This window comes from Teleopsis dalmanni, chromosome 2 (assembly GCF_002237135.1).
Source record: "Teleopsis dalmanni isolate 2A chromosome 2, ASM223713v2, whole genome shotgun sequence".
NCBI lineage: Eukaryota > Metazoa > Arthropoda > Insecta > Diptera > Diopsidae > Teleopsis > Teleopsis dalmanni.
Genome location: NC_051847.1, coordinates 165,816,692 through 165,841,296, shown reverse-complemented (window position 1 = coordinate 165,841,296; position 24,605 = coordinate 165,816,692). Strand labels below are relative to the sequence as shown.

General features: G+C 29.9%; 1 protein-coding gene across 1 annotated transcript in view; it reads right to left on the bottom strand.

The window, feature by feature from the left end:
* The window catches only part of LOC119685232 (homeotic protein proboscipedia), a 72,079-nt gene that overhangs the window by 7,627 nt on the left and 39,847 nt on the right, over nucleotides 1-24,605 (bottom strand). The gene's annotated exons all lie outside the window — the stretch shown is intronic.

Genomic DNA, 24,605 nt, shown 5'->3' with positions numbered 1-24,605 from the left:
TTTTTTAAGATAAAAAGCTTTTTCATTTATGTAATTTTTGAAGTTGTAACCCATCCATCAGCACGTCACTAAGCATAACTAATTTCATCTGATTTCAGCATTTCAAGTCGAAAGGAAATCTAAATTTCACATTTGTACTTGTAGCGAAAATTTTCCCCCTGTAAAGATTCTTCTGCGATACGCTCTCGATGCAGCTGATGACGTAGAGAAACTGTCTTTCAGCTCATAGTTGTTCACAGTGAGTAAATATCGCAAGATGCTTAAGCGCTAAGTAATTAACAAAACACTAATCAATCAAAAGAGTCGTCGTCAAAAGCGAGTACCTACAGCATTTCTACAGGCCGATTTCTGCCTACTTTTTTTACTCCCAATATTTTGTACGACTTCCGAGGTAAGAAAAAACAATTGTATCTGACATTGAGAAGAAACCAAATTCAAATTCAAATCATTCTGTGTCAAATATGGAGAGGACATAAAATTAATTAAGCTTAGGAAGTGTTTCAAATTTGTTTTAAATTTTTTTTAAACAAAATATTTAATTTCATTAACAAACAATAATTATTAGGACTGAAATTTGTTATGGAGGAAAATGTTCAATCAATGCCTTCTGAACTGCATTAATTTCTTCATACTTATGATTCCAAAGCAACTTTCAAGCAAGCAAGCAAATTTCCATCAAGCAATGAGTAGAATAGCTATTGAGCTTATGTTAATAGAGGCACCGGTTTAGAGATCAGTAAGAGAAGTAGTTATCTCCATTTAGTTTAGCTTGCAATTAATAAATAAAAGACACTTAGATGATGTGTATCTTCCCAGTTAGCCTGGTCTTCATGCAACAAGACCAGAACTTTTGAAATCATTATCTTTCCATTCATTTATTTCTTTATTACTAAATCTTTCAAGGGGCACCGTGAATCCTGAGGGCTAACTTATTCTAATTGTTACTCTTATTCTAAAATCCATAGGGCAGCTGATGACCTGGCTTAGTGATGACCTAGCTTAGTGATGACCTGGCTATGATTCGTAGGCATACAGTTAAAAAGGAAATATTGGAGGTGATATACTAATGAGGCGATAAGTACAGAAAAGAATTGCAAAGATTCATTTTAAGGAGTTGCCATAGTCCAGTAATCCAATAGAAGGAATAGAAAGTAGAACTTAGAATACTATATTTTTAATACTTTTCGTTACTTAGTTTCAGTAACTTGTTACTGATATTTTCAAATTTGTTCTATATCTTCATTCATCACCTTTTATTGATATAACTTTTGTATATAACTACATTAATGTATGTGGGTCTTTGAATTATTGTGGTCATTTAATTTATAATTTTAACAATTGTTAACAAAAAACAGATATAATAAAATTTTTAAAATGACGTTCTCTGTCCTATAATAAGCACATGCTTTAAAGAATATTTTCTTTATTATGTGAATAAAATTTCTTATCACAGTAAAGTAAATAAAATTGAAAGCATAGTAAAATAAATTCGCAGAATTTACACATCAATGAGCATAAATGTAATCTCGGCAATAGCAAATGCTCGACAGACAGAAACACTGATTGAATAACAGGTTAAAAGTGTTCCTTCATCAATAGAACGGATGCCATAAACACCACCTGGAAAACAGAACTTATAAGTGATGCTGCAACTGCCACACCGTAGCGGTGATAGCGTGGGATCAGAGGTAGAAACGGTAGCATAAATTTTGCATAAAATTTGCAACCGAAAATGTTTACGACCGAAACCACCTCCAATGTCAACGACAACGACAACGACAACGACAACGACAGCGCCAACGCCAATGCCAACATCAAAACCGAATCCATAGCCGACACTCAACCAAAACCAAAGTGAATGCGAATTGCAAAACTAAAACTGCAAAGCAAAACTGTAAAGCAAAGTGTATAGAAGCAGAAAATATGATTTCCTTTTTGGAAATGAGCAAAAAGATAATTTTCTAACGTGAAAGCAATGAGAAGAAAAACCTCTACACCCACATACACTCTATATAGTCCATACACTCCATAGAGTAGTCATACATTGCTTACTTGGATCAATTGGATTCTGTTGGAAATGCTGGTAACAGTGACAAGGAGCAGTTCGAATACACTTTCCGCATGATAGTAAAAGATTTGGAAAATGTAAGCGAGTACTTGCACACAGATTGTCTGGTCAGTACTGGTGGATAAGTTGGCTCTGTTGTTGTTTGTGGTAATGCGCTTTGGTAGAATGCGACTACTATTCTGTTAGTTGAGAAAATTACAAAATGGATTTTGTTTGTCAATGCGAGCATTCGAAATGTCATCACGGAAGAGCAGCCGGAAGATGCAAAGTGAAACTTATCGCAACTTTCTAATATTCCTCTTTCAGGCACATACATCCGTTCGACTGTATTGAATTGCAGTGAAAGAAATATTTATCTGCAAAAGATACAAAATACAAGTTGACAGCAAACTATACTTGTATCGAAATACCAAAAATTTATAGTGAACTGAAGTTTCCGATATGCATTTGGGGTTAATTGACTTAATAACAACCCTAGAAAAGCATTACGCAAGCATGGAGCTTGGAATAAATATTTCGAAAACAATAAATACCAAAGCTACCGAAAGAGTTACAATCTAATTTTGTACGGAATTATGGATACTTATTAACGCATTAAACGACATAATTTACTTGTTAACACTTAAAAACACCCGTGAACACAAACCAGTGCTGACCCATACAGACGGTGACGGTAAGGACTTTTCGTTTTTTTGTGCCTTGAAGTGGGCACTTTAATTTATGTGCGCTCTTCCTGGGCCTCGACTACACTTATAGACTCAACCTAAACGAAAGCGATGCTCTTGTGCTCTTTCCAGAATAAAAATTAAATAAAGCGTAAATTTTGCAACAAATGCAAATTTTTTATATAAATAATTTTAAATTATATTTTAAATTCAAAAATTCGCATCTCATAAGCAGCAGCAGAGTGGATACTCTTCCCATGGCACTATAGTAGTCCAAACGCTTACTCGTACATCTACAAACATAAGTACCCACTCTAATAGCTGTTGCTTGAGCAGATCTTGCAACAAAATTTTCGTTAATAGCCCAAGTAACTGATGCCACTGGAATCTGTGAGGCCACAAGAGCACACAGCACACAGCAGTTTTGGTGTTGGAGAAAGGACGACTTGCCACATTAAGGACATGTGCTGATGTTGCGTTCGGTTGTTAGGCGGTCGACCAACGGACATAGAGTGGACATCTTGGCATTAAACAGTGTCAAACTAGTCAGTGAACAATTCACAGACGCACACACCTTTGTCATGGAAATGACCTCAATTTATCTTCCGAAACGTTGGGTTCCATTTACTTTGGTTTTAATTTGAGTTACGTTTCAAGTTGTGGTTAAACTCTGCAATTTAAACGTCGTTTCTGTTAAGTTTGTGGGAATAAGTGGCGAATTTAAACAAATTCCTTGTGTAAAATAAATATTTAGAATTAAAAACTTCATATTTAAATGTTATTAATTAAAATTTTTGTGGTTTTCTTTTAATAGCGAATTTATTAAAAATTTTGGTTATAAAAGTAATGCGAATTTGGTGGTGAAGATCTGACCTTGCTAGGTATTAGTTTGCAAATCGCAGTTTAGATGTGGGGAAGAAATATTTTGGTTTGTATTGATCACCATTGGAATTATGACATCAACATAAACGTTAGTCATTATACTATTATTATCTTTAAATGCTATTAATTTGCAATACAAACAAAATATATTTGGAGTGTAGTTATTTTTTTAAAAAATATGATAAAAATAATTTTAAAATAAATAATTTTAAAAATTCTTTTAAATGACACTTCTTATGGATCGACGATAAGAACACCCAACAATTAAAGGACGGAGACCCTTCAAAAGACTTTAAAGCCTGGATTGACGGCAAACAAGATTCTGTTTAGTGTGTGGTGGGATTAAAAGGGAATTATCTGCTACGAGCTGCTTTCGCCTAGTGCACCGTTCAATTCACACCACTACTGCTCACAACTCGAAGCTTAAGCGAAACAATCAAGGAAACGCAGCCAGAATTGGTCATAGAAAAGAAGTTGTGTTCTATTATGACACTTCCGGAACACAAACATCTTTGAAGACTCGAATTCTATTGACAGAATTTAGTTAGAGAAATTTGGTTAGATCCACAACTAAGAAATCTTAGCTATGTTAACATATAGCACAGTGGTAAAATATCAGTCTCTACTAAAATGAGTTTTCTAATAGACGTGCTCGAGATATCGTAATTGTGTGAGGTCACTATATCCAAAACTAATGTCTAGGTACAATGTCTGAACATAGCATATTCATCTATATTTGATTATATATGCAATATAATTTTTTTAAGGAATAAAATTTAATATTTTAATATGTCTTTATTTAAAAAATATTTTATAAAGAAATAAAGAAACGATATTTATCTTTATAACATATATCTATATTCTACTACAATGCTTTATATTTTTAACGTTTTCTTTCTCTATAGTAAGTGATTGCATTCATTGTGAGAGTATTTGCTTTAATTTAACATAAATTCAATTTATTTAATTTTTATTTTATTTGCTTGTGGAATAAATTAGATTATTCCTGTCATTATTTCGCGAAACGATTGATCAAAATATTAAAATCAATTTAAAAACAACTGATGCAAATGCAGACAAGTGGAGGCAGGGCAGAGTGAGCCGAACATAAGAAACCTGGTACAAGTAGCATAACAAATTTAATTTTAAAAATTCAAATAAAAAAATGAGGCAGAGTAAGACCTTTGGGTCTTATATGTGAAAGTATGATAAATACGAGATACGAGAATCCATCTATGATGGATTCAAAGACAATGAATGTTGCAACGGATGCGCATCTTACGCCTTATTCCATTGTTGCTATTGTTCGGATTGCCGCTGCTGCAATGTTTGCTCTATTGTTGCTGCCGTTTTTGTTGCTACCATTGCCCATGTAACTGAGAAACACTGGCGGATTTTTAAATGACGCTTATAAGTTTCCAACAACAATAGCAACACCAACAACAAAAACGTATAAATATCTATGGAAAACGAATTCGTTGCAGTACATTTTTGTCAAGGACTACAAATCTCATGGAGTAGCGAATGAACGCAACAATCATTAATCATGCGCTTTTCAAGGGGGAAAAGTCAATTTCTCATATAAATTTTGTATGAGTTTGTGCGCAAAGTGCATATTTCTGACTCGATATGACTTTTGCTGAATAACATCACAACAACAACAAAAAATTCAAATCCGATTTTTGATTTGTATAAAATGTAAAGTCTTTTTCTTTTTTTGTTATATTATTTTTTTTAATATATGCACATAAAGTCGTAGTCTTTATGTTTCTTGAATTTAAATTGTAACTAACATTTTTGTTATGTTTATTTAAGACATTTGAAAGAAATAGTTTGAAATTCAGATACATTTTGAAAAAAAAGATATTTTTTACCCAATATTAAAATATGCTTAGCTAAGTTTTTTATATTAATCCCTATGGCAGAATCTCACTTGCGTTGGTAGTACAATCAACTGCCTTTAAAGCCGAAGTTTACTGTTTTGAAGTCTGCACTTCAGTCCAAGTCATAATTAACAGTGGATGTAAAGGCGTCCATATAAGTATCAGACAGTAATCTAAGCAGTTTTCTCTTGGAAGCATCCTTTAATACTCTTAGTGAACTGCTATCACAATCCACAATAAACAGCAAGTAAAACTGCGGTATGCTTAGTTGGATTATTATGGATAACAATCACGCAATTAGCCTCCTCCTGCCTGATAATCCTCCTCAATTAGGCAAAAAGACGTTTTTATACAACAATTCCTTGTAATGGTGGGTAAAAGAATGGTCGTGCTAGAATCAGCAGATGTATTGCTAAATGCAATAATCTGCCCAACGCTATTACTGAAAATATTGCCTTACTCTTGTTGAAGAGTAAGGCACCCAAAAGCTTAAGTCTGGTTCTAGACAAGCCTGAACATAAGCACAACAGATGTGCTGGTGTCTTTTCTACGAGCGCTGGTAGACAAGTACTATAAGGGATGCTACAGGGTAGTCCGACCCTGTCTAGAGTCTTATTATGGAACAGTTACATCTACAACTAAGTGACTCATAAAAAAGAAGTTTAATTAAAAAAGTCGCTACCGGCAAAACATTACCCTTATCAGTGTCCCTTCTCAGTATAAAAGCACTGAAACTGTTCCTTATAGTATAAGTCTGTCTAAAGAGACAGAATGCCTGTTGCAATCTCAGATGGATGAAAGTCTTTTAGCCACATAGTTTTTAAACATCTAACTCATCGAAAGATTTAGAATTAATCGTATAATCAGATAATGTTTTGGAACGAAAATATTGATATGACTCCATACTAAGTTTCTAATATGATAAAAGATGATCAGAGATAAGTTGTCTTATCTTTTCTGACTCATTATATTTGTACCAGTAAAACGTTATTTGTTATTTTTATGGCTGAACTTTTGTTGTGGTTATGGAGTCTATCAATATATCCAATGTTGAAAGTAGTTATTATGTCCTTCACGCATTGAATGTTGAAATCTCTTTACACATTTTCATGAAGAATATATTACCTATAGTTTCCAGTGCTTTTACATTTCAAATTGAAGAACTTTAATTCAAATATTGCATTTCATAAATGTATATCTTTATTTTTAACGTATATAAAAAAAATTTAAGCATTATTTTTTCCACATCCTACTTTAACCAAAAACATTACCCGCTTCACCCTTTCCAACCAATCAACGAGTAAAAAGGATTTACCCAACATAATGATATCATCACCGGCTTTATTTTATGAGTATCTCTTTTCTTTATGGCATTTGTTGATTCATTGCTGTATTGCTGTATGGAATGCATTACTTCAACTCCTGCCAAAGGAAACATAAAAGCAATCCTTGTAAGAGTTTAGTTTCCTGGAACGTCTTCAATCATTTAATCAATGTGGGTTTGAGTGACATTTATGCGGAAAGTCTTTTGTTGTGTTACAGTTTCAGTGTTTCAGTTTCAGTTTTCTTGCGGTACGAAATTAGTTTTAATTAGTAAAGTGTGAAGATTTCCTAATCCCCGAGAAGACGAGAAGAGTAAAGGGTTGAAGGATTGAAGGAACTCCCCTGTGCTCTGACTCCTCTCAACGACGCATATTCGTAATAAAATTAAACTCTTGTTTTTCCTTTATTTAATGTCAAACACAATAAAATCTAAAATATGTTTTTATGTAAATGTCAGAAAAACTATTGCAAAAGTCAACTGAATAATGCATAAGAATAATGGATAAATTCAGAGAAATACTGAAATACTCGTATATATTTAAATTCATGAATGAAATGTTTTTTGGAACAAGACTGCGTAAAAAATTATGATTAATGTTTGTTTTTAGGTAAAACACTTCGTTAGCTTTCAACTTGTTTTGACAAACAGAATTTAAGTTTTCGGATGAAAATTTATTTTTGTTTATGGAAAATCGCTCTGCCTTAAAATATTCTTAAAATAAATGCTTTAATAATTTCTTAAAAAAATAATAATAATTAATTTTTATATGAAAAATTAGCATAAAATAAAAATGTTGTTTCTGAAAGAGTAATTCGATTTTTATGCTTGCCTGAAGTAGAATTATTCACTACATTTTGCAGTCTAATGTGCCAGTCAAATTATATTCATTAGTTCGAGTCCATAGAAATAACGCCGCGTTTCAAGTCAAGAACTCAACAATGAATCAAAATCAAAACATTGCTCGGGCTTTGCGTGTCTTAAACCGTCAGAAGCGTAACTTGCAACGTGTAATTTAATGCAATTACTTTCCTATGTAATTGTTGACTTCAAGTCAGATATTGAGTGAAAAAACTGCCATTGCAATTTGTTAAGCAAGGAATGTTAATTTTATACTAGGTTTCTGCATAAGATACAAATTACACCAATATAAGTTACCGAAGCGAGCGCAATCATGATATAGCCAATGAATGAAATTTATTTTGAAAAGTAAAAGGACGTTAAACCCCTTATATACTATCGCGTATCGGGTTTTCATATTAATATATCATTTAATAAAGAGGTTTTTTCGAACATTAGTGAAATACAACAACAAAAATTTTATTTTTTATATTATTTTAATTAATTGAATTTTTGGCTGACCATACAGCTGTTTCGAGTATTGCCAAATACCCATCATCAGTGGTCTTGAAAATAATTCTTGTATTTAATTATTTGTAAATAATTATTTTTGAGACTCCAAGTACCAGGAATCGAACTCGGATCCTGCCAAATGTGAAGCTCAGAATCAGCGCACCTTAACCAACTGATCCAAAATCGTACTTGACTTTTTGGTTCGCTTTAATGTTATGATTTAAATATACAATTAAAAATTTATATTTTGTATAATATACATTTTATGCATACATACATTTTATGCATACTCTTATTATATTATGTATATATTATAGTAATAATAAATTATATAAATTATAGTAATTGCAATAATAAAAACAAAAATTATGTAGTTGGACATCGTTAAATAGTGCTATCAAAAGATGTATTATAAAGTCTTATTTTTCTCAGTAAGTATTGTATTATTTTATATACAAATAAATTTGGCAGGACCCGAGTTTGAATCCTGGTACTTGCAGTCTCAAAAATATTTATTTACGAATAATTAAATAGAAGAATTATTTCCAAGACCACTGATGATGGGTAATTGGCAATACTCGAAACAGCTGTATGGTCAGTCAAAAATTCAATTAATTAAAATAATATAAAAAATAAAATTTCGTTTTTGTAGTTCACTACTGTTCGAGAAACCTCTTTATACAAATAAAGTGATTTGAATACGGGTATGTATAGTAAAGGCAGTGGTATGCAATACACATTTACAATCATTTCTGTTATTGTTGATACCAAGCTCTATTCACACTCTCGAACCTACCAATTTCGATTAGTTGGTTGTTTGATGCCTTGAACTGTGACGATTTATCTTGTAGTCCTCAAGACTACAAAGACTTTCCTCTTTCCTACATACTTTTAGCATTCACTACTATTCCATATACCATATTTTTGGGTAAATTTATAATTTTTACATATTCTTTTATTATATTGAGGCCAGTTGAGTCAAAGCACTTAAGCACTTTTGCCCTCTACTAACTGCGAAATTTGTTCATAACCCGTCTCTACAACTTGTCTGGATCATTGTTTATCAGTTCATCAGACTAAGCAATAACTGAGCTCAGATCTGCACATCTCCCCGAGGAGCATGTAACCATTCTGAGATTCGATAACACGGTATTGGTAAGCTTGTCAATTTTCGTAAATAGTTTCAGGGATCTATCCTTTATGTATGTTTTGTAATAACTAGTTTTCTTTTATATATGTATTCATACATTATTGACAATAAAGTCATGATAGAACCAAAATTTGTGCTATTTATTTACTCAACACCCTAGCCCAGTAGCAGTTAGTTTTTTAAGATTCCCGCAATATTATTATCAACTTCTATTTAGAAAGATACAATGATTAAACTAATGGAAAAAAAACTTATTTACCCGGCACTGTTGCATAAGCGAAAGAAGTATTTAGGTGGGCATATCGTATCGGATGAACACATAAAACACTGTAATGTAGAATCAATACTATAATTTATAAAAGAAGTTGGAGTTTAAACAACTCTAAGTTTATGAGAAGGGCACAATAGATCTCTAGATAGTAATGCAAAAACTCCTAATATAATTATAATAATGGAAGCTGTACAAAATGATAGAATTACTTAATATAAATTAATTTTTAACGTGTTTTGCCGAAAGAGACTAAATTCTTAATATAAACTATTGTTTTCAATAGAGAGGTACTTCGAACAATATCAAATTCCAGCAATAATAACAATATATTTTTATTTTATTATTTATCATATATAACGACAGAATCATATACATAACGACTTAATTTTCCACGTATAGGGACTACATATTTATATTCTATGCAACATGTAATATTCTTAGAGTAATCAAATAATTATTAAAGCAAGTATTTAATGACTATATTTTATTCCGTAGAATAATTGTGGAGGTTGTGACCGGTCAAATTGCAAGGGTCGCAAGGGTACAACATTTTTTGTAAAAGTATTTGTAGTAATGGGTATATATAGGCAAGTCAATGATGATTTCTATGTAATATACAGTTTTTACCAAAATAAATTGCTAATAAAAATGCAATTATGATATAGTCAGTGATATAGCCAGCCGACCCGCCTCCGTAATTGTAAAGACTTCTTGGAAGACCCTGAGAGAACATGCTAGGTGAAAGAATTGTTTTAAAGGTGGTTAGACCTAAATAGTTTCATGCACATACCATGCATTTCATACTCGAACCATCTGTTAGAATATATAAATCCAATTGGCTGTGTTTTTCGAGTACAGATTGTATGAAAGAAGTTTTGTAGTTCAATTTTTTTTATTTTAATTTATCATTTAATGTTGTGATTTAAATATATAACTGAAAATATATTATAACAATAACTGCAATAATAAATATCGTTAAATTGAATTATTTTGTATTCATCATCTCATCTTAGTATTCAATTGCATAGATAAAGTCTGGTTTTCATTACTTAATTTAAGTACTATGTAATATTATTTTTATTAGTAAGTATTCTGATGTATTGTACAAATGTAAACCAAGATATTTTGATAAGGGTTTATATAGGCGGTTAGATAACATCTTTTCAGCTAATTCTTTGTCATTGATACCAAGTTAACTTTTCATTGTTTGAGTTGTCTTCTCTTACTGCTTATTTTGATTAGAATATATTACCTTAGACCTGCCATATTAAGATTATATACTTTTGGCCTTATTCATAAAAAGTTATAGTAGGTTTGTAATACATTTTATCAAAAATGTTATTCATAAATGTTTTATAGTTATCAAAGGTTTATAAAACGTTATCAAAGGTTTATAAAGTTAAAATGTATTTAAAAAGCATTTTAAGAAATATTTATGAATTGGACCGTTTATATATACACAACTTTAGTAAAATCGTAACAGAAAATAACCGATATTAAATATTCAAGGTCTTATGCATCTTCACCATGATCTACCACTATCCACTTTCTTGCAATCTAAGCATCGACACTGAAACACTTTTAATCTCTAACTCTGTTGGTATCAAGTAGAGAATAGCGTTGAGAGCCGTTGAGTGCTGTGGATATGTACACAGAGCTACTATAGCTCCTATACATGCTATTCTTTGTGCCTAATTTTATTAATATTATAATGCCGTTGAAACGCTGGTCATCAAATCTCAAAAATAAGCTTGTAATAAAGCTTAATAAATATTTAATATATGTATCATTCAATTATAATATAGCTAACTGTGTGAAGGGTCTGAACTGTATGAATTTTAATTTCATTCAATTTATGATTCAGTAACAGAATTTGTATTTTATTGTATTTATTAATTTTATTTTCTAATGATGACTTATGTTGAGTCTATTCCGAGTTAGTGCATCTGGGCACTTTTACTCTTTCATAGCTGGAGGGTTTTTGTAGAGTCCCAACTATCTCACTGACAAATTTGAGTATACCTCATAAGCATCGTGATTACTCAATGACTGATCTAAGATCTGCGTACCGCCCCGTGCGGTTAGTGATTACTCTGAGTTTAGATAGTGCTAAGTAGAGGAGCCTGTTTAAATAAACTAAAGAATATCTTCACATACTGAGATGTTTTCGTATCATACTTATACATTACAGAAAAACTAGAACTTAACCGATTTGAATAAGATTTTTTACACAAATTTTATCACATATTAGTTTTGAAACATATATAATAATAATTGTAACTAATTAGCTTTGGTTTGCTAACTTTATTTATTTAATCAAATACTTTCAGTTTTCTTCCATAATTGCTCATAATTGCCACCCAAATAATTTTAGAACCATTCCGAGAACTTATTTTATATTTTCCATGTATATTAACTAATTAAATTCTTTGTTTGTTTAAAGGTAAAATTAGTATAAAAATAAGTATAAAATTTGTTTAAATATTACAAAACATTTAAGTTCTGCTTATTTTCCCATTTTTACTTTCTTCTCACAGCGCCTGCATTTTCTGTTTTATTAAAAAGTCATTAAGTGGGGTTTATTACACTTTTAATAAGTCTGCGATGGGCCCGAAAAGGGCTTTTTTACAGTTTCTCTTCGGCAACAATTTTTCATAAACAATTTGAATTTATTAAGTTATTTAAATTTTAAACTGAGTTAAATTTTTCATTTTGTCTGGAATGGAAGTTTATGTTAAGCGGCAATCAATACCAAAAAGCCATCGAAATTAAAAAATGTTTTGGAGGAAAAGTGAAAAAGTTTTTTCTATATTCGCGTATTTAAGTAAAAGTTTTTATATAAAATAAAGAAAAAATGTATGCTTATAGAGAAGATACTGTATATAAATTTTTATATATGCGAAATTAAATAAAAAAAGTTTAAATTTTGGTTTGCATATCGCCGTGTCTCTGTTCGACGGAGCTGTCATTTTGGCATGACGTTTACTCATTCCCTGGTACGCGCTCGTAAGTATGAAATCCATCAGGGATGCTAAGAGCTGTCAATCAAAATAAGGGAAACTTTTTATACTTACTAAACTTATTCCTTATTTAAATGTATATTATATACAAGGATTTACGTACAAGGATTCTCGTATTTAATAATTCGTTGGAAAAATGTCGGTTTGCTTTTAAAATTGGATTTATTTTGGGGTGGATTATTTGTGCGAATTTTTAATTTTGTTAAACTTTGAATAAAAATTTTATATAAATATTCTTTTGGATCTTGTGCGAAAAATATTGAAAAGCAATTTAGTTTTATTAAATAAATTGATTAAAATGAATTTTATTCATTTTTTTTTCATCATTTTTATGGTTATTTGATAAATATTGATATTGAAAACTTTAAATATTAGAAGAAAAATATATACGTTGTGATCGACTTGACATTGTATAATTTTAGATTAAAGACCATAAAGGAAGTTTATTAGATATATAATACTTCAGAGAAAAAATAAAAAAAATTTAAATCTTATAAATTTTATATATTTTTATATATTTAATTTTATTGAATAAAAGGAATTAGAGATACACAAATTACAACATGTGAAATAAAAATTAAAATAAAAATTAAAAAACAAAACCGACTTCATATATTATGTTATATGTAAAGTCAAAGTTCTCTTAATGGGTACCACTTATTTCTATAGTTATTCCAGAACTAAATATTGGTTTTATAAGTATTTGGAACAATTCAAACAGCGGACATCTTTCTTGAATGAACAAAAGTTGGGCGACTATAAGTTTCTTAATAGAAAAATATAACACATAAATTATATAAATTATAGGAAAATTTTACCAAAAAACGTATTTATTATTTTATATATTATTACTATATAACTTATTTTATATCATTTTATAAAAAGTGCCCTTTCTAAACTAAGGCAATTAATGTTCCTCAGTCAGGCCTGTAGCACGTAGAAGTGATACCGCGAAAGTTGAAAACAACAATGAATGGAACGACTATATCTACATATATATATATTCACAAATATTGAATTATCACTGTTTAATAAGAAATAAAATGAAACAGAAAGGAATTTTGTTTTATTTGACAGATTACAGATCAGCTGAATATTGGAAAATATTTGATAGTAGATTTTCGTCCTAAAAGATATTGCAAAACGCATATAAATGAAATTTCGGAAAAAAATGTAGGGTGTTTTAATCACTTTAATTACTATAAGGTCAAGAAAACCATACAGGCATATAAAAAGAGTTGAATTATGTATTGTGTATATTATCTATCGCAATTAAATAACAGATAAAGGTTCAATCGATTTCACTTTGGTAGTATGAAAATAAAATAGAAATGTCTCCAAAAACTTGGAAAACTTGAAAAATGGACTTTGAGATAATTGTCGATTCATAAAAATAATATTATCGCTATGAAACCACATCATAATTTCATAATATATCTACAAATTTCTTTAAAAAAATAGAATGATATTTGGGTACCTCTTAATCTAAATAAAAAGAATTTAATGGATCAAATTCTCTCTGCGAAATGCTGTTGAAATAAAGGAAAATCAAGTTTGTCTAACGTAATTTTGCTGTATTTTTAACTATAACTTACTTCTTCTATATAAGATAATGTTGTATAAAAGGGCATCGGTCCAAATAGGATGAAAGATATGGTAGCAAAACCGGATTTAACGGCTGTGTTAGTACGTGTTTAGTGGGATTCAAAAGGTGACATGTATTATATGAGTACGCTAAGATTGTTTGGCTAACCGATTGATTTTGTACTCTACTTCTAGCAATTATTGTGGTTAGACCAGAAATTCTAAAAAAGGACAGGATTGGTCAAGAGCTTTATGGTGTCTGCTCATGATAATATTAGTTTTCACCCATTGTTTGTGGTCTGTCTTAAATTTAAAAGTATTAGCTTGTGTTTGTGGTCTGTCTTAAATTTAAAAGTATTGAATGATCCGCTGTTTTAATATAGCATTATCCGATTATAGTGTGGTGACCACAGCAACCGTGTGGAATGTTAAGATAATTTAATTTAATTTGAAAGTATAATTGAAAAATTTGATATGATTATTAATTTTTTTAATTTAATTTTATTTGAAAATCAAATTAAAAAATTTAATATGAAAATTTCCTAGGTAGAAAAATAACTAATAGAGCATGTTAAAGCTTGCTCTAAAATTTTGAAATTCTAGATTAACAAATAGTTCAGATTACTCTTTTATTGCAAATTAGTAAAGAAGTGTCATTGATAAAATAGTTTTTTTTAATTTCTTCAACAAACTTTTGCTGACATAAAATGGGCCTGAACAGAGAATACCGGAAGGGACCTGGTGAAATGTTAGTTTTTAAATACAAAAATAAGAAATTCTGCAATATAAGAACATCGATTCTATCCAAATAAATTTTTAAAATTTTTAAAATTAAAAAACATCAATTTTGATTAAAAATGCCGAATACTTTTTATCCAATCCTATATGGTCACATATACTTAATAATTAAATACATAATTTGAAATTATTTATAAAATATGTAGTTATTAAATACGTACTCATGTATAATGATGGTATACTTTCAATTTGTTACGAAGTTTATATGGCAGAAAACTTAATATTAATTATTTATAAAAAAACATGTGAAAGATTAAGAGTAATGAACTCTATTGGTTAATAAATAAAAAAAAAATATCTCTAGTTTTTCACAGTTAGGAATATTCCACAATTTAATTTATTATACAGGTTATATATATACATATATGGTGTATCTATGCATATATAGCGTATGTGTATATACATATATGGCAGGAATAGCATAAGGACAATGAACTATAAGTGTAATTTCGCAGTACATATCAATACTATTAATATTTAGTATATATTTAAATATGATGTATAAAAAAGAAACATATTTCTCTTAAAGTGAAACCAAAGTTTTGAAGTACTTTTGTAATTAATTATCAATTTTGTTAGACATTTCGGTTAGTATACACACGTAATAGACACCATTACGTATCCTGCACAATTATTAATAAAAATTTTTATTGATTTTTGTTCAAATTTTAACAATAAAAGTAATTTTTACATAAACAATCTCCAAAACAAAAGTTTCAAGTGCCGCCGAAAAGACAATACCGATGTCGACCGCAATGTAGAACGAATTATGAATGCGCTAAGTTGACGAAACCGCTAATTCGTCAAATGTCCATCAAATCAAATGACATCAATTCACCACAGTTGCTTCACATTATGCGGATTTAATTGTAACGCTAAGCCGTGATTTTGCACTTTCGTACCAATACTTGAAGGCCTCACTTAGTCTTAGTTTCTGGTATGCGGGTTTTTTCGTTAAATTTGTAAGTAGCGCTATTCATAATTTAACAATAACAAAATCATTTTTCGCAAGCTTATTTCAAACATTTACCAAACGGAATGGAAGCGTTGGACACGCGGCTAAATCTTCAAAAGACACCATTGAGGCATTGCACAAAGAGATTTCAAAGAGATCTTTAGAGCGGAAAAGCTGAAAAGCAGCTTATGCTACACTTAAGCGATCGCATTTGCGCCCATACCTCTACAGATCTGCTCCAATATACAAGAAGAATTGAATGGAATCTTGGCAGCGAAGTCTGTTTTGGATTTTTTGAGCAGCTTGTGAACGAACAATGCCAAGCATCAACATTTTTTCAATATTTTAACAATTAATCAATATTTTGTTTAACTTTAAAATGCAACAAAAGTTATTTCAAAGCTGCTGCGGTGCTTCTTCATCTGTTCTGTTGGAAGAGACTGCGGCTGTCAGTGTTGACGAAGTCATAACCAAGAAAGAGGACAAGATCTCAGTATTTCATCTTCGCAACAAAAAGTTTGACAGATCAACGCGCGCTGACAGCTCCAGCGTGTTGAGCAAGTAAACATAATTAATGATCCTGTTTGGTTATTTTTACATGTGGCAGGGTCACTTTTGTTGTGTCTTTTGAAAATCCGATCAGGTTAGTTGCGTGCTTCTATTGAAAATCCGCTGCTCTGTGGAATTGGCTCATTTCAGGTAGGCACAATGCATTATCTCATTAGATGTTGCATTGTATTATGATTTGTTTGTTATTGACTTGAAAAAGCTTCTGAAACTTTTTGCTTACTCGACAACTTGAAAATAATCTAACAACTTAATTGAAGCAATTTTGAATAGAGTTGAATGATGTTTTTGAATTAAATAAAATTACAATAATTATAATAAAATAAACTGAGAGAGAGAGAGAGAAGTTCTGTATATTTTCATTAACACACTTTCATTCATATTTTAATATATTAATTTCCTTTTGCTCTGATAGGTTTCTTCAAACAATTTAAGATATATATGTTGTTCAAATTGAGAACAATAAATAATTTGAAATAAACTATAGGTAACTATATATAAACTATATTTAATCTAAAGAGTAAAGGAATATTTGGTAATAATATTTACACTTACAACTTCAAGCGGAACGGTCCCTTTATGTCATACCATAAAAAAGCCCAACCTTAGACTACAGCTAACGTTTTAGATTTTAATATAAGGAATCTGACTGATAACAGCTATTGAAATTATAACCAAATATTTAAAGTTGAGATGATTTAATCCTTTTTACTTGAATTAAAGCTAAATATTTAGAATTCTAAAAATTCCTTAATTCTAAAAAAGTTATTAAACAAACTGTTGATAAACCTATGCTTGTCAGGAACTGATTATATATGAATTGTCAAATAAACAAAATCGATTTAAATTAATTCAAATACAATTGAATTTGAACGGATACAATCCCTATCAGTGATGTCAATAACCCATCTGGATGTGTTATTTATAAAGAAAACTTCTGAATATAATACAACATTAGATAAAATCAAAAATTAGTCTATATAAATGCTTCTAATATAGCTGAGTGAAACACTATTACCAGTGACAAGTGGTAATTCAAGTGTTTGGGTGTCCTATTGTAAAACATTCTGACAACCTCAATGTATGTTACATATAAAAATATTCATACCTTCGATTCATATACGTATTATATAATTAAAAAGTACTTTGGCGTAGTATCAACAAATCTTCACTAAGTCAGTGATAGTTTTAAACTATATAAGAATGTTTTATGAAAATTGTAAATAGTCACAATACAAACTAAATTCAACTCTAGATTTGAGTTCCACTCAAGCTCACACAACATATAGCCTATATCTTATACTATATAACCTGATTAGAAGTATGTTTCATTCTAATTGTAAAACAAGTAGATAATAAAGTGGATTTGTATTTGATCTATAATAAAAAAGCAAGCTATGAAGAACAGTGATAGAGTTGTAGTTCTTGCAAAAACTTATAAGTCATATCAGCTACAAGCTTTATCTACATTGATACCATTACATTTCTGAAACCCTATTTGCATGAAACCAATGGAGAATATTGTTTCTCAAACTTTTGGATCTTTCAAGTCTAAACAATCCTACAAGCTAATAGACTGAGAATATTATTTCTTATTTTTAAAATAAAATGTTCTAATCTTATTTGGATGGTTTGAAATTCTAGATAAACCTTATAATGTCGACAAGGTTTTAGATCTTGCTCAGTTTAGCGAAAGATAGGGAAAGTTACTGAATAATTGAATAAAACAGACGAAATTCACACTACATTTCACAATATCACTCAAATGCTTGCATTTTATAAATAATAAAGTGTAGAGTATGAGAGATGTTTTCTTCCTATGCTTGAATAAATGGAATATTTAAAAGCTGCAATTTTCATCCAAGTAAATAATAAAGTTGATGATTATAATCCTAAAATATTTCAATTCAAATTTTAAATATATGCTTACTAGGCAACTTAAGACCCTAAATATCAATTGGCACAGTTCCTTACTGATTATAATGCATACACTAATATGAGTCCAATAGATGATTGACTTCCTTTCATAGAAGTAACTTGGTTTCTTCGTTATGATACAGATTGACTTTACTTAATATTCCACTCCCAATACCCCCAATCTCTTTTTAGTTGTAAATAGTTCCCTCCCTACTCACACTACCATAATTGATCCACAACCTAAACCCATATATACGTATTTGAAATTCCTTTAATGTTATCTGCTCGATAGATTTCCGCCGGTTACTACAACAAAAATTTGCTGGTCATCTAGACTGGTTGGGATTTTTCAAGATTTTTATATTCAAATGTGTACATATATTATTTTCAAATTTTATCTGCAAACACTTTTGTTTATAAGTGCTAAATGTAACAGTGTGTATAAGATCTAAGTCAAACCAATCTAGATAGAGAGCTTCTGAGTGTGATAGCTTCCCAGAATTTCTTAATTTATTCTGTATTGTATTGCATTGTAATTTATTGTAATCTATTGATTCAAATATAGATATGAGTATATCAGTTTTACTATGCCTTTAACTTGAATTTAATATAATATATAATAATAGTAATATCTTCTCAGAGTATTAGCTCTACTATTGTGATAAGGTAAACGATATTAAGCAGTGCATATATGAAGGCCTATGAAGTGTAATAAATTAATTAATGTTTGTACCGACGGCATTCATAGATACACAAAATAGTAATTCTTATTTATTTTTTGTTTCTAGATAAAGTGGTCTTACTCCAAAGAGATTCTTGTGTTAAAAAAATAAAGTATTTCTGATATGCAGATAGTAAATTTCCTGAAGAAAGCATATAACATTTACATAAAAAGATGTCAGAGATCATTCTTATACCTAAAATTGGTTCAGAGTATGTAAAATGGTACACAAATAGATGTTAGAGATCATTCTTATATCTAAGTTTGGTTCAGAGTATATAAACTGGTACTCTATGTGAATGTTATATAGAGCTATATAAAAAAAAACTTCATGAAGGACTTGAAATTGCATTTTAATATTATTAATTTAAACAATGCCATGACCAAAATTTGAAAATTTGAAAATATTTATATTAAAATGAAATTTGTTACAAATTAAAAATTCAATTACAGTTGTAGAAATGTTCACGAGGAACAATTTCATTTTTCTGCTCGATTATGTTTCCATTAATAAGTTTTAAATTGCAAGTAATAGAATCGCAAAAAATTAAAAGAAATTCCACTGAAAATCAGACACTCATCTGGGATATGAAAATGCGAACTCATGCTTATGTCTAGTATTTCCATTTCCAACGTGGCCTTAACAATTTTTATGAAAAACAAAAAGCACCGTCCGAAGGAAACACCAGCATTTTTCCGTTCGACCTTAGCTTGAATTAAATGCGCCGAACGAATTTTATAAGGAACGCCTTTGGCAAAATACAGAATTCATAAAAATATTGCCCGGAAAAAAATATTTGCTTGAAACCACAATAACAACAACAACAACAGCAACACTGGAAACGTATAAATTAAACGCTTTTTCTTTCTTATCGCATGCAATAAAGCAAAATAAACGCTTCATTTCCATTTGTCTCGGACTAAAATCGCCTTCAGACGTTTTGTTGTGTATCGCAAAGTTCGCAACGTCATTCAGCGTCAAATGATACTGCACCGCCGACCATATCGTACGGTAAGATTTGGTGTAGCAGAAAAGTTGCAGGTTTCACTACGGCCACCCATTATGGACATGACAACCACAAAGGAGAAAGCCACGGGATGATACACAGCTCACATCCTCATAGTATACGGACAGGGAATGGACCATCTGAAAGCAAAGCATAAGCGGGAATAAGAAACGTTCACGAAGTTATACATTTTTTTTTGTATCTCAGCCTAGAGAGAAGTTTTATTTTAAATATGATTGCTGTTCGCGAATAAAATGTTTTCTAGAAAAACTTAAAGTCACTTCCGGTAAATAGGATAAAAACCGAGATAAAAGCAGAAGGAAATACGATTCGTTTTTTTTTTTGTTTTGTATTAAATCATAATTATTCACAACAAAATATTCTACGACTAAAGCTCGAAAATAATATGGACAGAATTTAAATCCAAAACTGCAGAAAAATGGTCGAGATATTCCTCTATTATACTCCTCTCTAGTGGTAGAAATTTTACTCTTAAATCATCCGCTTAATATGACGATAACAGAATTTATTTAAATTTTTTAATTTGGAACTCTGTATCACCAATTCTAGTTGCAAGTGACATATAGCATACGCCACCTGTTCGAAACGCAAATTATTGGATCTTTTGCAAGCAAAAATTTCTGACACATAATTCACCATGCGACTTCGTTGCCTTGCAACGTTTCCACGAGCGAAAAGTTTTGCAGAATTCATAGGAAATCTTAAGGAGAATCGTATGTGGAACATTTGCAGCGAACAATTTATTTAATGTCTTAGCGCGAAGGGGCATGTGCATGTTCAAGTGATTTAAATGATTTATGTCTAAAGATTTCGACTCGACTTGAGGGTTAATATTAGCCTACAACAACTAAAACAACATCGAACCACCAATGGCACAACAATAAAACTTACCAACTTACCATATGCTTTAAGGACACATTATGCGTGTTCCTTGGTAAGCTCGGTGAGCTTGGGAAGTGGCATTTCAATATTCATGTTAACATGCTATGAATGTTGGCTTGTAAGCATATGTAAATATGAGCGTTGTGGCATGTGTGTCTCTGTTACCAAAATACCTTCTTCTTCGAGTTATAATTTTTTCGAATATAGTTTAAAATGATAGAAGAAAGGTTTATTTCATTTATTAAATAAAACATAAATATTCTATAAAGTAATTTGTAAATTATGAAATATATTCACAATAGCATAATATGTGATAAGGTCACCAAACCCGGGATGTTGTTTATTTTATAAAGACTTGATGTCGGGATCCCGAAAATCCTTAAATTACTTAAAGTCGCAAAAATTATCATCTCTAGTGTGTTCTAATTTAAAACTTGTAACTTAAAAATTTGATAATTAAAAATTTTTAAGTAATGGCCGGTTGGATCTGGTGTTGACAGAGCTTTTGTTGTGTTCAAATAGTGCATAACATTATGAAGTAAGACATTATTATTTTTGTTTAAATGTAATATTTTTGTAAATATCTACAGTAGATGGCGTAGTTCAATATCTTAAGAAGTAAGAAGTAATATTTGCGTATAGCGTACTAAAAAAAGTTACTGAAATTAGTTAATTCTCCTAAAATCCATTCTCAAATCAATATGTTTAGGAAATCAAAACTATGACAAATAAATAATAATAAAATTTACTTATCTAATATTGGAAATTGGCTTTTGTCCATCTTACAGGGATAACATTGTTATGTTAGAATTGTGTGCTAATGTTATTTAATATATATTTATTTATTATTTAATATCTTAATATATAACATTATTGTTATTTAATATATAACAGAAGATTTAATACTCTCCATCTACTTTGCACAGGCAGAAATTTGATAAACGCAGGTAGATACAAAGATATCAGATCTATCATATTATAAAGCCCCGTATTCAGTTATTCTTAGTGTGACTTAAAACTGTCCACAGATAAAATAGAGTAAAGGTGCTGATTCACCAACTCAGACATCTGAATATCAATATATCTGCTTTGCAATTGAAGAACACATGCATAATATACGTTAAGTATGCTGGAAACTACATTCTAAAGGAACTTAAGGAGATATAAGGAATTCATTTGAAGAACATCTTATTTTTTCTAGCTATTTTAAAGTGGTTTATAATCGCTTCAATGGATTTATATGGCGACATATAGAACACCACACCTATGGGGGTTCTAAAGATTACCGTTTAATCATAATTTAATTTATTTAGTTGAGAATTTTAGTTTAAAGATCGTTTTTTGTAATAAAAACGTATGGGTCTAAAAATTCATTAAATAATCTATTTGTAGTAATAATACAAATAGTAGTGTCAAGGTATTTATTTTTATATAGAAAAAATGTTTTAAAGCGTAGAAATGTTTTTCAAATTTGACATCTTAAAGGTGTCTAGGTTAACATCTGTCTTTACAGGGCACTAAACCATTGAATGGCATGGATGACTTGACCTACCCTGTGCTATCTCCTGCAATGCGTGTCTACCAGTTCTCGAGCAAAAAACATCAGAACGCCTGTTGTGTCTAAGTCCAAATTTGGTCAGAACTAATTTTAAATTTCTGGTTGCCTCCTTCTTCAACACACTTGGCGATATCTTTAACATTAGTATTGGCCAGATTCTTGAATTTATAAATGCCTCTGGCTGGTTTTAGCCTGAGCTTTTCTCTACTACCCACTATTACGAGATTTTTGTGGATTCAAACCAGCTTTCTAAGAACACTATTGGCTTTCCATCTCTTTAAACACTATTGTCAAAATATCTTAAAGTATCAGAAACTGAAGCAGATTATATTACCATTTTACTTCTGATACCTGATATAAAAGTTCAATCCTACTAAAACAATTTTTACTTATTTTAATTAAAACATCTAATAATATTTTTGCCAAATTTAGAAGTAAACAAACAACCTAACAATATTTAATTATTTATCGAATTTCAAAGATTAATAATTACATATACCTATGTGTGCAAATATTAGCTAAGCAACGCGGATGGCCATAGGCCATTTGCGCAAACCTTGCTACTGCTCGTCACTAGAGGGCATTTGCTTTAAGCATTTAACCCGTCAATATTAACTAAATCAATAAAATAATAAAAATAAAATTAATAGTTTTTATTTAAAAGTAATTTCTTTCATATGTGTTAGCGATAATTGCTCAAACCTGACATCTTAATTAATCATGCACAATTAATATGAATATTTTGCGATGAAATAATTAACCATATCTACAATTCTTGTACTATTTTTTTAAGAGACTTTTAATTACCATAATTAACATTTTAAATTTTAACAAATTATTACAACCGAATTAATCTCAGTTTGATAAATAGTTTTCATATTAATAAAGTGCTATTTAATTAGTTGAAAAAGTTGAAGAAGAAACTTTTGTTCCACAAATTAAATTTATTACCACTTTAGATATGACCTATACTCGTACATAATAATACACAATATAATATATTAATTCACTTGAATGAATATAGTTCAAGTAGTCAAGAAGTCTCATATCATATTTTGTAGGTAATCAATTTAAAATTCTTGAATATTGGTTAAAGTATATAAATTGTCTAATCTATTAGTTACTTGATCTAAATATTTGATTAATTTGAGAATGTTTATAAAATTATAAAGAAGTTTAAGGACGTGTGCGAGTTCGAGTAAATTGAGGTAAAGTAAATTAAAACTTCCTAGTGATTTTTTGCACTGCTCTTACGTAAATATTTATTTTGCTTATTTATTATTTTTAGTTAAAAGTTTTCATATTTATTTATTAAACATCTTATAAAATTTTCACAAAGGTAACACCTAATTTACTTAATTTTTATATAATTTACCCTACTCGAAATTCTGGTAAATACCAACATTCGCTGCTATACCGACATAATTTTTTATTTCTCTCAATTTACTCGAACCCGCACACGGCCTAAATATAGAAAACAATAAACAAAGTAGTATAAATAGATGTAAATATTAAAAATTCCTTATTAGGTAAAATATTATACTTAATGCCCGATTTAAAAAATTTTTTCAGAGCTATTCCTTTTTAAAATAGAAATATTTAAATTTAAGTTTATTCGTACTTAAATATTCAAAGTATCTTATCACCTGCCATACCGACATAATTTACTATTTCTCTTAATTTACTATAAATTTACTCGAACTCGCACACGGCCTAAATATAGAAAATACTAAACATAGTAGTATAAATGGATGTACCATAAATATTAAAAATTCCTTGTTAGGTAAAATATTATACTTAATGCCCGATTTTAAAAATTTTTTCAGAGCTACTTCTATTTAAAATAGAAATGTTTAAAATTAAGTTTATTCGTGCTTAAATATTCAAAGTATCTTATCACCTTTTCATAAATCTCGTCTAAGAAAATACCATTTGTCCTTGTGCCAAAAAGTGAATCTACTAAATTTGGGTTGACTTATATA